The sequence below is a fragment of the Equus przewalskii genome, chromosome 29 (genome assembly GCF_037783145.1).
Source record: "Equus przewalskii isolate Varuska chromosome 29, EquPr2, whole genome shotgun sequence".
In the NCBI taxonomy this organism is placed as follows: Eukaryota; Metazoa; Chordata; class Mammalia; order Perissodactyla; family Equidae; genus Equus; species Equus przewalskii.
The window spans coordinates 134,412-150,455 of NC_091859.1; positions in this window are offsets into that span (position 1 = coordinate 134,412).

The window sequence follows — 16,044 nt, forward strand, 5'->3', positions numbered from 1 at the left end:
TCTCAGACGTGCCAGAAGCACATGCCGGAGACACCGGAAGCACCTGCCGAGCACGCCGGAACCACCACTAGACACGCAAAGTCACCTACCGGCTACGCCAGAACCACTTGGGGGACACCCCGGAATCACCTGCCGGGCATGCCGGAACCACCTCTCAAACGTGCCAAAATCAAGTGCCGGAGATGCCGGAAGCACCTGCCGAGCTCACCGGAAGCACCTGCTCGAATCGCTGGAGCCTCCTGTGGGACACGCCAAAATCACCTGCTGGCTACGCCAGAACCACTTGGTGGACAATCCGGAATCACCTGCCAGGCATGCCGGAACCACCTCTCAGACATGCCGGAATCACGTGCCGGACACGCTCGAAGCACCTGCTGGACCTACCTGAACCACCTGTCGAGCACGCCGGCACCACCAGCTGGACACGCCAAAATGACTGCACGGCTACACAAGAACCACTTGGAGGACTCTTCGGGATCACCTGCGGGGCATGCCGGAGCCACTTCTCAGACGTGCTGAAACCATGTGCTGGACACGCCGGAACCACCTCCCGGACAGACCGGAACCACCTGCCGGACCTGCATGAAACACCTGCCGAGCACGCCGGAACCACCTGAAGGACACACCAAAATCACCTGATGGCTATGCCAGAACCACTTGGAGAAGTGTGCGGGATGACCTGCCGGGCATGCTGGAACCAGCTCTCAGATGTGCCAGAACCACGTGGCAGACAGTCCGGAATCACCTGCTGGGCATGTGGGAACCACTTCTCAGATTTACCAGAACCACGTGCTGCAAAAGCCGGAACCCACTACCGGAAAGACCGGAACCACCTGCCGGACACGCCAGAATAACCCTGCGAGAACGCCAGAACGACCTGAACAGCTTGCCAGAATCACCTGCGGGACATGCCAAAATCACCTGCCGGCTACGCTAGAACCACTTGCCGGACACTCCGGAATCAGCTGTTGGGCATGCCGGAACCACCTCTCAGACGTGCCAGAATCACATACCAGAGACACCGGATGCACCTGCCGAGCACATCTGAACCTCCTGCTCGACTCGCCGGAACCACATGCCGCAGACGCCAAAATCATCTGCCGGCTAGGCCAGAACCACGTGGCGGACTCTATGGAATCACCCGCCGGGCATGCTGGAACCACCTCTCAGACGTGCCAGAAGCACGTGCCGGACACGCCGGAACCACCTACTGGACAGTCCGGAACCACCTGCCAGACCCGCCTGAACCACCTGCTGAGCACGCCGGAACAAACAGCACGACTCGCTGGAGCCACCAGCTGGACACGCCAAAATCACCAGCTGGCTATGCCAGAACCACTTGCAGGACACTCCGGAATCACCTGCAGGGCATGCCAGAACCACTTCTCAGATGTGCCAGAACCACATGCCGGAGACTCCGGAATCAACTGCCGGGCATGCCGGAACCACCTCTCAGACATGCCACAACCATGTGCCAGAGAGACCAGAAGAACCTACCGAGCTCGCCGAGACCACCTGCTGGACACACCAGAACCACATGCCTGACACGCCAAAATCACCTGCCGGACACGCCAAAACACATACTGGCTACGCCAAAACCACTTGGTGGACACTCCAGAATCACCTTCCGGGCATGCTGGAACCACGTCATGGACAGACTGCAAACACCTGCCGGACCTGCCTGAACCACCTGCTGAGCACACAGGAACCACCTGCTCGACTCGCTAGAACCACCTGCCGGACACACCAAAAACACCTGCGGACTATGCCAGAACCACTTGGAGGACTCTCCGGGATCACCTGCCAGGCATGCCAGAACCATCTCTCAGATGTGCCAGAACCATGTGCCGGACACGCCGGAACCACCTGCTGAGTATGCCTGAACCACCTGATCCACTCCCCAGAACCACCTGCTGGACACGCCAAAATTACCTGCCGGCTACGCCAGAACCACTCAGCAGACACTCCGGAATCACCTGCCGGGCATGCCGGAACCACCTCTCAGACGTGCCAGAAACACATGCCGGACTCGCCGGAACCACCTGCCGGACACGCCTGAAACACCTGCCGAACATGCAGGAACCACCTGCTCGACTCACAGAACCAACCTTCCCGAAACGCAAAAATCACCTGCTGGCTATGCCAGAACCACTTGCCGGACTTTCCGGAATCACATGCCAGGAATGCCAAACCCACGTCTCAAATGTGCCAAAATGAAGTGCCGGAGACGCCAGAAGCACCTGCCGAGCTAGCTGGAAGCACATGCTTGAATCGTCGGAACCACCTGTGGGAGACGCCAAAATCACCTGGCGGCTACGCCAGAACCACTTGGTGGACAATCCGGAATCACCTGCCGGACATGCCAGAACCACCTGTCAGAAGTGCCGGTACCACATGCCGGACACACTGGAACCACCTCCGGGACAGACCGGAACCACCTACCGGACCTGCCTGAACCACCCGCCGAGCATGCCGGAATCACCTGCTGGACATGCCAAAATCACCTGCTGGACACGCCAAAATCACCTGCTGGCTACGCCAGAACCACTTGCTGGACAATCCGGAATCACATGCCAGACTTGCCAGAACCACCTGTCAGATGTGCCAGAACCACGTGCGGCACACGCCGGAACCCACTACTGGAGAGACCGGAACCACCTGCCAGAAACGCCACAATGACCTGCCGAGAATGCCGGAACCACCTGCTCGACTCACCTGAACCACCTGCCTGAGTCACCAAAAACACGTGCGGGCTATGCCAGAACCACTTGGAGGACTCTCCGGGATCACCTGCTGGGCATGCCGGAACCACCTCTCAGACGTGCCAGAACCACGTGCCGGACACGCCGGAACAACCTGCCGAGCATGCAGCAACCACCTGCTCGACTCGCAGGACACTCCTGCCGGACAGTGAAAAATCTCCTGCCGGCTACGCCTAAACCACTTCGTGGACAATCCGGAATCACATGCCGGACATGCCAGAACCACATGTCAGATGTACCGGAACCACGTGCCGGCCATGCCGGAACCACCTCCCAGACAGACTGGAACCACCTACCGGACCTGCCTGAACTACCTGCCGAGCATGCCTGAACCAACTGCCGGACACGCCAAAATCACCTGCGGGCTAGGCCAGAACCACTTGGAGGACTCTCCGGGATCACCTGCCGGGCATGCCGGAACCACATCTCAGACATGCCACAACCACGTGCCGGAGAGACCAGAAGCACCTCCCGAGCTCGCCAGAACCACCTGCTGGACATGCCAGAACCACCTGCCTGACATGCCTAAATCACCTGCCGGCTACGCCAGAACCACTTGCCAGACACTCCGGAATCACCTGTTGGGCATACCGGAACCATCTCTCAGACGTCACAGAACCACGTGCCAGAGACACCGGATGCACCTGCGGAGCACGCTGGAACCTCCTGCCCGACTCGCCGGAACCACCTGCCGGAGACACCAAAATCACCTGCCAGCTAGGCCAGAACCTCGTGGCGGACTCTATGGAATCACCCACCAGAACCACTTCTCGGAGTGACCGGAACTACCTGCAGGACACGCCTGAACCACCTGGTGGCTAGGCCAGAACCACTTGGCCGACACTCCAGAATCACCTTCCTGGCATGCTGGAACCATGTCTCAGACGTGTCAGAACCACATGCTGGACATGCCACAACCACGTCCTGGACAGACTAGAACCACCTGCCGGACACGCCTGAACCCCAAGCTGAACACGCCAGACCCACCTGCTCGCCTCGCAACAACCACCTGCCTGACATTCCAAAATCACCTGCCAGCTAGGCCAGAACCTCTTGGCAGACACTCAGGATTCACCTGCTGGTCATCCCAGAACCACCTCTCAGACGTGCCAGAACCACGTGCCGGCACGTCAGAACCACCTCCCGGACTGACCAGAACCACCTGCCAAGCATGCCGGAACCACCTGGTCATCTCACCGGAACCACCTGCCGGCTACACCAGAACCACTTGGCGGACACTCAGGAATCACCTGCCAAGCATCCTGGAACCACCTTTCAGACGTGCCAGAATCACGTGACGAACACGCCGGAACCGCCTGCTGAGCACTCCGGACTCATCTGCTCAACTCAGCAGAACCACCTGCCGGAGCCGCCAAAATCACCTGCCGCCTATGCCGGAACCAAATGTTGGACACTCCAGAATCACCTGCCGGGCATGCTGGTACCACCTCTCGGACGTGCCAGAAACACGTGGAGTACACGCTGGAACCACCTGCCAGGCAGACCGGAACCACATGCCGGTCACGCCAGAACCACCTGCTGAGCACCTCAGAACCACCTGCTCGACTCGCCGGAAACACCTGCTGAACATGCCAAAATCACCTGCCGGCTATGCAAGAACCACATTGCGGACAGTCTGGAAAGACATGCTGGGCATGCCGGAAACACATGTCAGACGTGCCAGAACCGCATGCCAGACACGGCTGAACCACCTGCTCGACTCGCTGGAGCCACCAGCGGGACACACCAAAATCACCTGCCGGCTAAGCCAGTACCACTTGGTGGACACTCCGGAATCAGCTGCTGGGCATGCCGGAACCACGTCCTGGGAAGACTGAAACCACCTGCAAGACATGCCTGAACCACCTGCTGACCACCCTGGAAGCACCTGCTCGACTCCCCGGAACCACCTGCTGGACATGCCAAAATCACCTGCCAGCTACGCCAGAACCACTTGGCAGACACTCCTAATCACATGCAGGGCTTGCCGGAACCACCTCTCAGACGTGCCAGAACCACATGCTGGAGACGCCAGAAGTACCTGAAGAGCATGCCGGAACGAACTGATCCACTCCTCAGAACCACCTCCCAGACAGGCCAAAATCACCTGCCGGCTACTCCAAACCCTCTTGGCGGACACTCAGGACTCACCTGCCAGGCATGCAGGAGCCACATTTAAGATGTACCAGAACCATGTACCAGACATGCCAGAACCACGTCCTGGACAGACTGGAACTGACTGCCAGACACGCCTGAACCACCTGCCAAGCACGCCGGAACCACCTGCTCAACTCTCTGGAACCACTGCCGGACACGCAAAATCACCTGCCGGCTATGCCAGAACAACTTGGCGGACACTCTGGAAGCACCTGTCGGGCATCCCAGCACATCCTCTCTGACGTGCCAGAAGCACGTGCCAGACACGCTGGATCCACCTCCCAGACAGACCGGAACAACCTGCCAGACCCGCCGGAAACAGTTGCTTGACTCGCCGGACCGACCTGCTGGACACGCCGAAATCACCTGCCAGCTACACCAGAACCACTTGGCGGATAAGCCGGGAAAACATTCCGGGCATGCCGGCACAACCTCTCAGACGTGACAGAAGCACGTGCCAGACACGCCGGAACCACCTCCAGGACAGACCGGAACCACCTGCCAGACACGCCAGAACCGCATGCTCAATTCGCCGGAACCACCGCCGGACACACAAAATCACCTACCGGCTACGCCAGAACCGCTGGGCGGACACTCCAGAATCACCTGCCGGGTATGCCAGAACCACCTCTCAGACATGCCAGAACCACATGCCAAAGACACCGGAAGCACCGGCCAAGCAGGCCAGAAACATCTGCTCAATTCCCCGGAACGACGTGTTGGACTCACCAAAATCACCTGCCGGCTATGCCAGAACCACTTGGTGCACTCTCTGGAATCACCTGCTGGGCATGCCCGAACCACCTCTCATACGTTCCGCAACCACGTGCCTTACACGTCGGAACCACCTCCCGGACAGACCAAAACCACCTGCTGGACCGGCCTGAACCACCTGCTGAGCACGCCGGAACAACCTGACGGACATGCCAAGATCACCTGTGGGCTACACCAGAACCACTTGGCAGACACTCTGGAATTACCTGCCAGGCATGCCGGAACCCCCTCTCAGACGAGCCAGAAACATGTGCCGGACACGCCGGAACCACCTACTGGACACAACGGAACCACCTGCTGAGCATACAGGAACCACCTGCTCGACTCGCAAGACCTACTTGCTGGACACGTCAAAATCACCTGCCGGCTATGTCAGAACGACTTGCCGGACACTCTGGAATCACCTGCCGGGCATGCCAGAACCACCTCTCAAACGTGCCAAAATTAAGTGCTGGAGAAGCCGGAAGCACCTGACGATCTCGCCGGAACCACCTGCTCGAATCATTGGAACCACCTGTGGGACACGCCAAAATCACCTGCCGGCTACGCCAGAACCACTTTGTGGACAATCCAGAATCACCTGCCAGACATGCCAGAACCAGCTGTCAGACGCACCGGAATCACATCCCGGACACGCGGGAACCACCTCCTGGACACGCCGGAAACACCTGCCGGACATGCCAAAATCACCTGCTGGCTACGCCAGAAGCACTTGGAGGACTCTCCAGGATCGCCTGCCTGGCATGCCGGAACCACCTCTCAGACGTGCCAGCACCACGTGCCAGACATGTCGGAAACACCTACCGTACACACTGGAACCACCTGCTGGACATGCCGGAACCATCTGCCGAGCACGCCGGAGCCACGTGCTCAACTCGCTGGAACCACCTGCCGGACAGTCCAAAATCACCTGCCGCCTGGCCACAACCACTTTTCGGACACTCCGGGATCACCTGGTGGGCATGCCAGAGCCGCCTCTCAGACGTGCCGGAAGCAAGTGCCGGACACGCCGGAATCACCTGCCGGGCATGCTGGAACCACCTCTCAAACGTGCCAAAATTAAGTGCCTGAGAAGCCGGAAGAACCTGACGATCTCACTGGAACCACCTGCTAGAATCGTTGGAACCACCTGTGGGACACGCCAAAATCACCTGCCAGCTACGCCAGAACCACTTTGTGGACAATCCAGAATCACCTGCCGGACATGCCAGAACCAGCTGTCAGGCGCACCGGAAGCACATCCCGGACATGCGGGAACCACCTCCTGGACACACCGGAACCACCTACCGGACCTGCCTGAACCAGCTGCCGAGCACGCTGGAAACACCTGCTGGACTTGCCAAAATCACCTGCTGGCTACGTCAGAGCCACTTGGAGGACTCTCCAGGATCACCTGCCTGGCATGCCTGAACCACCTCTCAGACGTGCCAGAACCACGTGCCAGACATGTTGGAAACACCTACCGTACACACTGGAACCACCTGCTAGACACGCCAGAACCATCTGCCGAGCACGCCGGAGCCACATGCTCAACTCGCTGGAACCACCTGCCGGACACGTGAGAATCAACTCCCGGCTGGCCACAACCACTTTTCGGACACTCCGGGATCACCTGGTGGGCATGCCAGAACCGCCTCTAAGACGTGCCGGAAGCAAGTGCCGGACACGCCGGAACCACCTCCCGTACAGACCGGAACCACCTGCCTTACCTGCCTGAACCACCTGCCGAGCACGCCGGGACCACCTGCCGGACACGCCAAAATCACCTGCCGCCTACGCCAGAATCACTTAGAGGACTCTCCGGGATCAGCTGCTGGGCATGCCGGAACCACCTCTCAGACGCGCTAGAACCACGTTGGGGACAGTCCACAATCACCTGCCGGGCATGCCGGAACCACCTCTGAGACGTACCAGAGCCACGTGCCGGACACGCCGGAACCACGTCCTGGACAGACTGGAACTACCTGCCGGACACATCTGAACCACCTGCCGAGAATGCCGGAACCACCTGCTCGACTCGCAGGACCCACATACCAGACATGCCAAAATCACATGCCGGCTGCGCCAGAACCACTTGTCGGACACTCCGGAATCACCTGCCAGGCATCCCGGAACCACATCTCAGACGTGCCACAACCACGTGCTGGAGACTCTGGAAGCACCTGCCGAGCTCACTGGAACCACATTCTCAAGTGGCTGGAACCACTGCCAGACAGACCGGAACCACATGCTGCACACGCTGGAGCCACCTGCTGTGCACGCCGGAGCCACCTGCTCGACTTGGCGAACCCACCTGTCAGACATGCCAAAATCAACTGCCGGCTATGCCAGAACCACGTGGCGGACAGTCCGGAATCATCTGCCAGTCATGCCAGAACCACCTCTCAGACGTGCCAGAACCACGTGCCAGATACGCTGGACCCAATTCCTGGACAGACTGGAACCACCGTCCAGACACGCCTGAACCACATGCTGAGCACACCGGACTCACCTGCTCAACTCCCTAGACCCACCTGCCGGACACACGAAAATCACCTGCTGGCTATGCCAGAACCACTTGCCGCACACTCCGGAATCACCTGCTGGGCATGCAGGAACCACTTCTCAGACGTGCCAGAACCATGTGCCAGAGACGCCGGAAGCACCTGCCGAGCTCGCAAAAACCACCTGCTCGACTCGCAGGAACCACCTGCCAGACACGCCCAAATCACCTCTCGACTACACCAGAACCACTTGCCAGACACGGTGGAGTCACCCGCCGGGCATGCTGGAACCACCTCTCAGACGTGCTAGAAGTACATGGTGGAGACGCCGGAAGCACCTGCCAAGCATGCCGGAATCATCTCCCGGACAGACTGGAACCACATGCTGAACACTCCTGAACCATCTGCCGAGCATACCGGAACCACCTGCTTGACTTTCCGGAACCACCTGCCGGACACGCCATAATCACCTGCCAGCTACACCAGAACCACTTCTCGGACAATCTGGAATCACCTGCCTGGCATGCCGGACCCACCTGTCAGACATGCCAGAACCATGTGCCAGAGACTCTGGATGCAACTGCCAAGCACGCCGGAACCACCTAATCCACTCCCCAGAACTACCAGCCGGACACGTGAAAATCACCTACGACTACCCCAGAACCACTTGCCGGACTCTCTGGAATCACTTGCCTGGCATAACGGACCCACCTCTCAAATGTGCCAGAACTACGTGCCGGAGATGCTGGAAGCACCTGCCAATCTCGCCGGAACGACCTGCCAGACATGCCAAAATCACCTACGGCTATGCCAGAACCACTTGCTGGACAATCCGGAATCACCTGAGGGAATGCCTGAACGACCTCTCAGATGTGCCAGAACCACGTGCCGGAGACGCCAGAAGCACCTGCCGAGCACGCCAGAACCACCTGCTAGAGTCGCCGGAACCTCCTGCCGGACACGGGAAAATCACCTGCCGGCTACACCAGAACCACTTGTTGGACACTCCGGAATCACCTGCTGGGCATGCCAGCACAACCTCTCAGACGTGCCTGAAGCACCCTCCGGACACGCTGGAAACACATCCTGGACAGACTGGAACCACCTGCCAGACTCGCCAGAACCACCTGCTTGACTCGCCGAACCCACCTGCTGGACATGCCAAAATCACCTGCCAGATACACCAGAACCACTTTGCAGACAAGGCAGAATCACGTGACGGGCATGCCGGCAAAACCTCTCAGACATGCCAGAACCACGTGCCGGACACGCCGGGACCACCTCCAGGACAGACCGGAACCACCTGCTGGACACGCCGGAACCACCTGCCGGACATGCCAAAATCACCTGCCGACTACACCAGAATCACTTAGAGAACTCTCCGGGATCACCTGCCGGGCATGCCGGAAGCACATCTCAGACGTGCTAGAACCATGTGGGGGACAGTCCAGAATTACCTGCTGGGCATGCGGGAATCACCTCAGAGATGTACCAGAAGCACGTGCTGGACACGCCGGAACCAGGTCCTGGACAGACTGGAACCACCTGCTGTACATGCCTGAAACACCTGCCAAGCATGCCGGAGCCACCTGCTCGACTCGCTGGAACCACCTTCTGGACACGCCAAAATCACCTGCCGGCTATGCCAGAACCACTTGGCAGACACTCCAGAATAACCTGCAGGGCATGCCGGAACCACCTCTCAAACACGCCAGAACTACATGCCGGAGACGCCGGAAGCACCTGCCGAGCATGCCAGAACAAACTGATCCACTCCCCAGAACCACCTCCCGGACAGGCCAAAATCACCTGCCGGCTAAGCCAGACTCAATTCGCGGACACTCCGGAATCACCTGTCGGGCATGCCGGACCCACCTCTCAGACGTACCAGAACCATGTGCCGGACACGCCAGGTCCACGTCCTGGAGAGACTGGAACTAAATGCCGGACACGCCTGAACCACCTGCCAAGTACGCTGGAACCACCTGCTCGACTCTCCGGAACCACTGCTGGACACGCAAAATCACCTGCCGGCTATCCCAGAACAACTTGGTGGACACTCTGGAAGCACCAGCTGGGCATCCCAGCACAAACTGTCAGACGTGCCAGAAGCACATACCAGACACGCCGGATCCACCTCCCGGACAGACCGGAACCACCTGCCAGAATCGCTGGAACCACCTGCTCAACTCGCCGGAACCACCGCCGGACATGCAAAATCACCTGCCTGCTATGCCAGAACCACTTGGCGGACACTCCACAATCACCTGCCGGGCATGCCAAAACCACCTCTCAGACATCCCAGAACCATGTGCCAAAGACATTGGAAGCACCTGGCAAGCATGCCGGAACCACCTGCTCAACTTGCCAGAACCACCTGTTGGACAAGCCAAAATCAGCTGCCAGCTATGCCAGAAGCACTTGGTGCACTCTCTGGAATCACCAGCGAGGCATGCCAGAACCACCTCTCATACGTGCCGGAACCACGTGCCTTACACGTCGGAACCACCTCCCGGACAGACCAGAACCAACTGTCAGACCTGCCTGAACCACCTGCCGAGCATGCCGGAACCAATTGTCGGACACTCCAAGAACACCTGCGGGCTATGCCAGACCCACTTGGCAGACACTCCGGAATTACCTGCCAGGCATGCCGGTACCACCTCTCAGACGTGCCAGAACCACATGCCGGACACACCAGAACCACCTGCCAAGCATACAGGAACCACCTGCTCGACTCGCAAGACCTACCTGCCGGACACGCCCAAATCACCTGCTGGCTATGTCAGAACCACTTGCTGGACACTCCGGAATCACCTGCTGGGCATGCCGGAACCACCTCTCAAACGTGCCAAAATCAAGTTCCGGAGAAGCCGGAAGCACCTGCTGAGCTCGGCGGCAGCACCAGCTCGAATCGTTGGAACCACCTGTGGGACACTCCAAAATCACCTGCCGGCTACGCTAGAACCACTTTGTGGACAATCCAGAATCACCTGCCCGACATGCCAGAACCACGTGTCAGACGTGTCGCAACCACATGCCGGACACGCCGGAATCACCTCCCGGACACACCGGAACCACATACCGGACCTGCCTGAACAACCTACTGAGCACACCGGATCCACCTGCTGGACACGCCAAAATCACCTGCTGGATACGCCAGAACCACTTGGAGGACTCTCCAGGATCACCTGCTGGCATGCCGGAACCACCTCTCAGATGTTCCAGAAGCACGTGGCGGACAGTCCGGAATCACCTGCTTGGCATGCGGGAACCACCTCTCAGACGTACCAGAACCACATGCCATACACGTCAGAACCACCTACCGGGCAGACCGGAACCACCTGCCGGACACGCTGGAACCACCTGCTGAGCACGCCGGAGCCACCTGCTCGACTCGCCGGAACCACCTGCCAGATACGCCAAAATCACCTGCCGGCTATGTGACAACCACTTTTCGGACTCTTGGGGAACACCTGGTGGGCATGCCGGAACCACCTCTCACACGTGCCGGAAGCAAGTGCCGGACATGCCGGAACCACCTCCCTGACAGGCCGGAACCACCTGCCTTACCTGCCTGAACCACCTGCCGAGCATGCCGGAACCACCTGCCGGAAATGCCAAAATCACCTGCCAGCTACACCAGAATCACTTGGAGGACTCTACGGGATGACCTGCCGGGCATGCCGGAACCACCTCTCAGAGGTGCTAGAACCACGTGTGGGACAGTCCGGAATCACCTGCCGGGCATGCCGGAACCACCTCTGAGACGTACCAGAACCACGTGCCAGACACACCGGAACCACGTCCTGGACAGACTGGAACCACCTGCTGGACACTTCTGAACCACCTGCCGAGCACGCCGGAACCACCTGCTCGACTCCCAAGACCCACCTGCCAGACATGCCAAAATCAGCTGCTGGCTACGTGAGAACCACTTGGCAGACATTTCGCAATCACATGCCGGGCATGCCAGAACCACCTCTCAGACATGCCAGAACCACGTGGCAGACAGTCTGGAATCACCTAACGGAGAGACCAGAACCACCTGCCGGACACACCGGAACCACCTGTCGAGCACGACGGAACCACCTGCTCGACTCGCCAGAACCACCTGCCGGACATGCCAAAATCACCTGCCGACTACGCCACAACCACTTGGTGGACTCTCTTGAATCACCTGCCGGGCATGATAGAACCCCCTCTCAGACGTGCCAGAACCACGTGACAGTGACACCGGAAGCACATGCCGAGCATGTCGGAACCACCTCCCGGACACCCCGGAACCACACACTGGACCTGCCTGAACCACCTGTCGAGCACGCTGGAACCACCTGCCGGACATGCCAAAATCACCTGCTGGCTACACCAGAACCACTTGGAGGACTCTCCGGGATCACCTGCCTGGCATGACGGAACCACCTCTCAGATATGCCAGAACCACGTGACAGTGACACCGGAAGCACATGCCGAGCACATCGGAACCACCAGCTCGATTCGCTGGAACCGCCTGCTCGACTCGCCGTAACCACCTAACGGAAACATCAAAATCAACTGCTGGGTATGCCAGAAACACGTGGCGGACAGTCCGGGCTCACATGCCAGGCATGCCGGAACCACCTCTAAGACGAAACAGAACCACATGCCGGACATGCCTGAATCACTTGCCGAGCAAGCCGGAACCACCTGCGCGACTTGCAGGACCCAGCTGCCAGACACGTCAAAATAACCTGCCGGCTGCGCCAGAACCAGTTTTTGGACACTCCAGAATAACCTGCCGGGCATGCCGGAACCACCTCTCAGATGTGCCAGAACCACATGCCGGAGAGGCCGGAAGCACCTACCAAGCTTTCCGGAACCACCTGTTCGACTTGCCAGACACGCCAAAATCACCTGCCGGCTATGCCAGAACCACTTGCCGGACACTCTGGAATCACCTGCCGGGCATGCATGAACCACCTCTCAGACGTTCCAGAACCACATGTCGGACACTCCAGAATCACCTACTGAGCATGCCGGAACCACCTGATCCGCTCCCCAGAACTACCTGCCGGACACACCAAAATCACCTGCCGGCTATGCCAGAACCACTTGCCGGACACTCCGACGTCACCTGCATGGCATGCTGGAACCACCTCTAAGACATGCCAGAACAACGTGCCAGAGACACCGGATGCACATGCCGAACACGCCGGAACCATCTGCTCGAGTCGCTGGAACCACCTGCCAGACACCCCAAAATCACATGCTGGCTACACCAGAACGACTTGCCGGACAAGCCGGAATCAAGTGCCGGGCATGCCGGAACCACATCTCAGACGTGCCACAACCACGTGCCGGAGACTCCGGAAGCATCTGCCAAGTTCACCCAAACCACCCTCTCGACTCGCTGGAACCACCTACCGGACATGCCAAAATCACCTGCCGGCTACGCGAGAAACACTTGCTGGACACTCCGGAATCACCTGCTGGGCATGCCAGAACCACCTCTCAGACGTGCCAGAACCATGAGCCGGAGACGCCTGAAGCACGTGCCTAGAATGCCAGAAGTACCTGATCCACTCCCAGAACCACCTGCCGGACACCCCAAAATTACCTGCCAGCTACACCAGAACCACTTGGCAGACACTCCGGAATCAAATGTCGGGCATGCCGGAACCACCTCTCAGACGTGCCAGAACCACGGGCTGGACACACCGGAACCACCTACCGGACAGAACGGAACAACTGGACGGACACGCCTGAACCATCTGCAGAGCATGCCAGAAACACCTGCTCGACTCACAGGACCCACCTGCCGGACACGCCAGACACACCTGCCGGCTATGCCAGAACTACTTGCCGGACACTCCAGAATCATCTGCCAGGCATCCAGGAACCACCTCTCAAACGTGCCAGAACCACGTGCCAGTGACGTCGGAAGTACCTGCTGAGCTCACAGGAACGACCTGCTTGACATGCCGGAACCACCTGCCGGACAAGCCAAAATCACCTGCCAGCTATGCTAGAGCCACTTAGTGGACAATCCGGAATCACGTGCTGGGCATGGCAAAACCACCTCTCATACGGGCCAGAACCATGAGCCAGAGACGCCGGAAGAACCTGCCACGAATGCTGGAAGTAACTGATGCACAGCACAAAACCAGCTGCCGGACACCCCAACATCACCTGCCAGCTACGAGAGAACCACTTATTGGACAATCTGGAATCATGTGCTGGGCATGCCAGAACCACCTCTCAGACGTGCCAGAGCACGTGCCAGACACTCCAGAAGCACCTCCCGGGCAGACCAAAATCACATGCCGGACACGCCGGAACCACCTGCTCGACTCACCGGTACCACCGCTGGACACGCAAAATCACCTGGCGGCTACACCAGAACCACTTGCCGGACACACCGGAATCACCTGCCAGGCATCCCGGAACCACCTGTCAGAAATGTCAGAACCCCGTGCCAAAGACACCGGGAGCACAAGACAAGCACTCCAGAACCACCTGATCGACTCGCTGGAAGCACCTGCCGCACATGCCCAAATCACATGCCGGCTACGCCAGTACCACTTGGCGGACTCTCTGGAATCACCTGCCAGGCATGCCAGAACCACCTCTCAGACGTGCCGGAACCACATGCCAGACACGCTGGAACCTCCTCCCGGACAGACCAGAACCCCGTGCCAGACCCGCCAGAACCACCTCCTGAGCATGCCAGAACCACTTACTCGACTCACAGGACCCACCTGCCAGACACGTCAAAATCATCTGCCTGCTATGTCAGAACCACTTGCCGGACACTCCGAAATCACCTGCCGGGCATGCCGGGACCACCTCTCAAACCTGCGAGAACCACATGCCAGAGACGCCAAAGCACCTGTCGAGCTCTCCAGAGCCACATTCTCGACATGCTGGAACCACCTGCCGGACACGCCAAAATCACCTGCCGGCTTACACCAGAACCACTTGGTGGACAATCCGGAACCACCTGCCGGGCATGCCAGAACCACCTCACAGACGTGCGAGAACCATGTGGTGGACAGGCCGGAATCACCTGCCAGGCATGCCAGAACCACCTCTGAGACGTCCCAGAACCACATGCCGGACACGCCGGAACCACGTCCTGGACAGACTGGAACCACCTGCTGGACACGCCTGAACCACCTGCCGAGCACGCCGGAACCACCTGCTCGACTGGCAGGACCCACTTTCCGGACATGCCAAAATCACATGCCAACTGCCAGAACCACTTGCCGGACACTCCGGAATCACTTGCCGGGCATGCCGGAACCACCTCTCAGACGTGCCAGAAACACGTGCTGGAGTCGCTGGAAGCACCTGCTGAGCACGCCGGAACCACATTCTTGACTCTCAGTACCGACCTGCCAGACACGCCAAAATCACCTGCCGGCTACGCCAGAACCACTTAGTGAGCAATCCGGAATCACGTGCCAGGCATGTCAGAACCACCTCTCAGACATGCCAGAACCACGTGCTGGAGACACCGGAAGCACCTGCTGATCTCGCCCAAACCACATGCCTGACTTGCCGGAGCCACCTGTTGGACACGCCTAAATGACCTGCTGGCCAGGCCAGAACCACTTGGTGGACAATCCGGAATCACCTGCCAGGCATGCCGGAACCACCTCTCAGACGTGCCAGAAGCACGTGCCGGACACGCCGGAACCACCTCCCGGACAGATGGGATCCACCTGCTGGACATGCCGGAACCACCTGCTCGACTCGCCGGAACCACCACTGGACACGCAAAATCACCTGTCGGTTTTGCCAGAACCACTTGCCGGACACACCGAAATCACCTGCCCGGCATGCCTGAACCAACTGTCAGACATGCCAGGACCATGTGCCAAAGACAC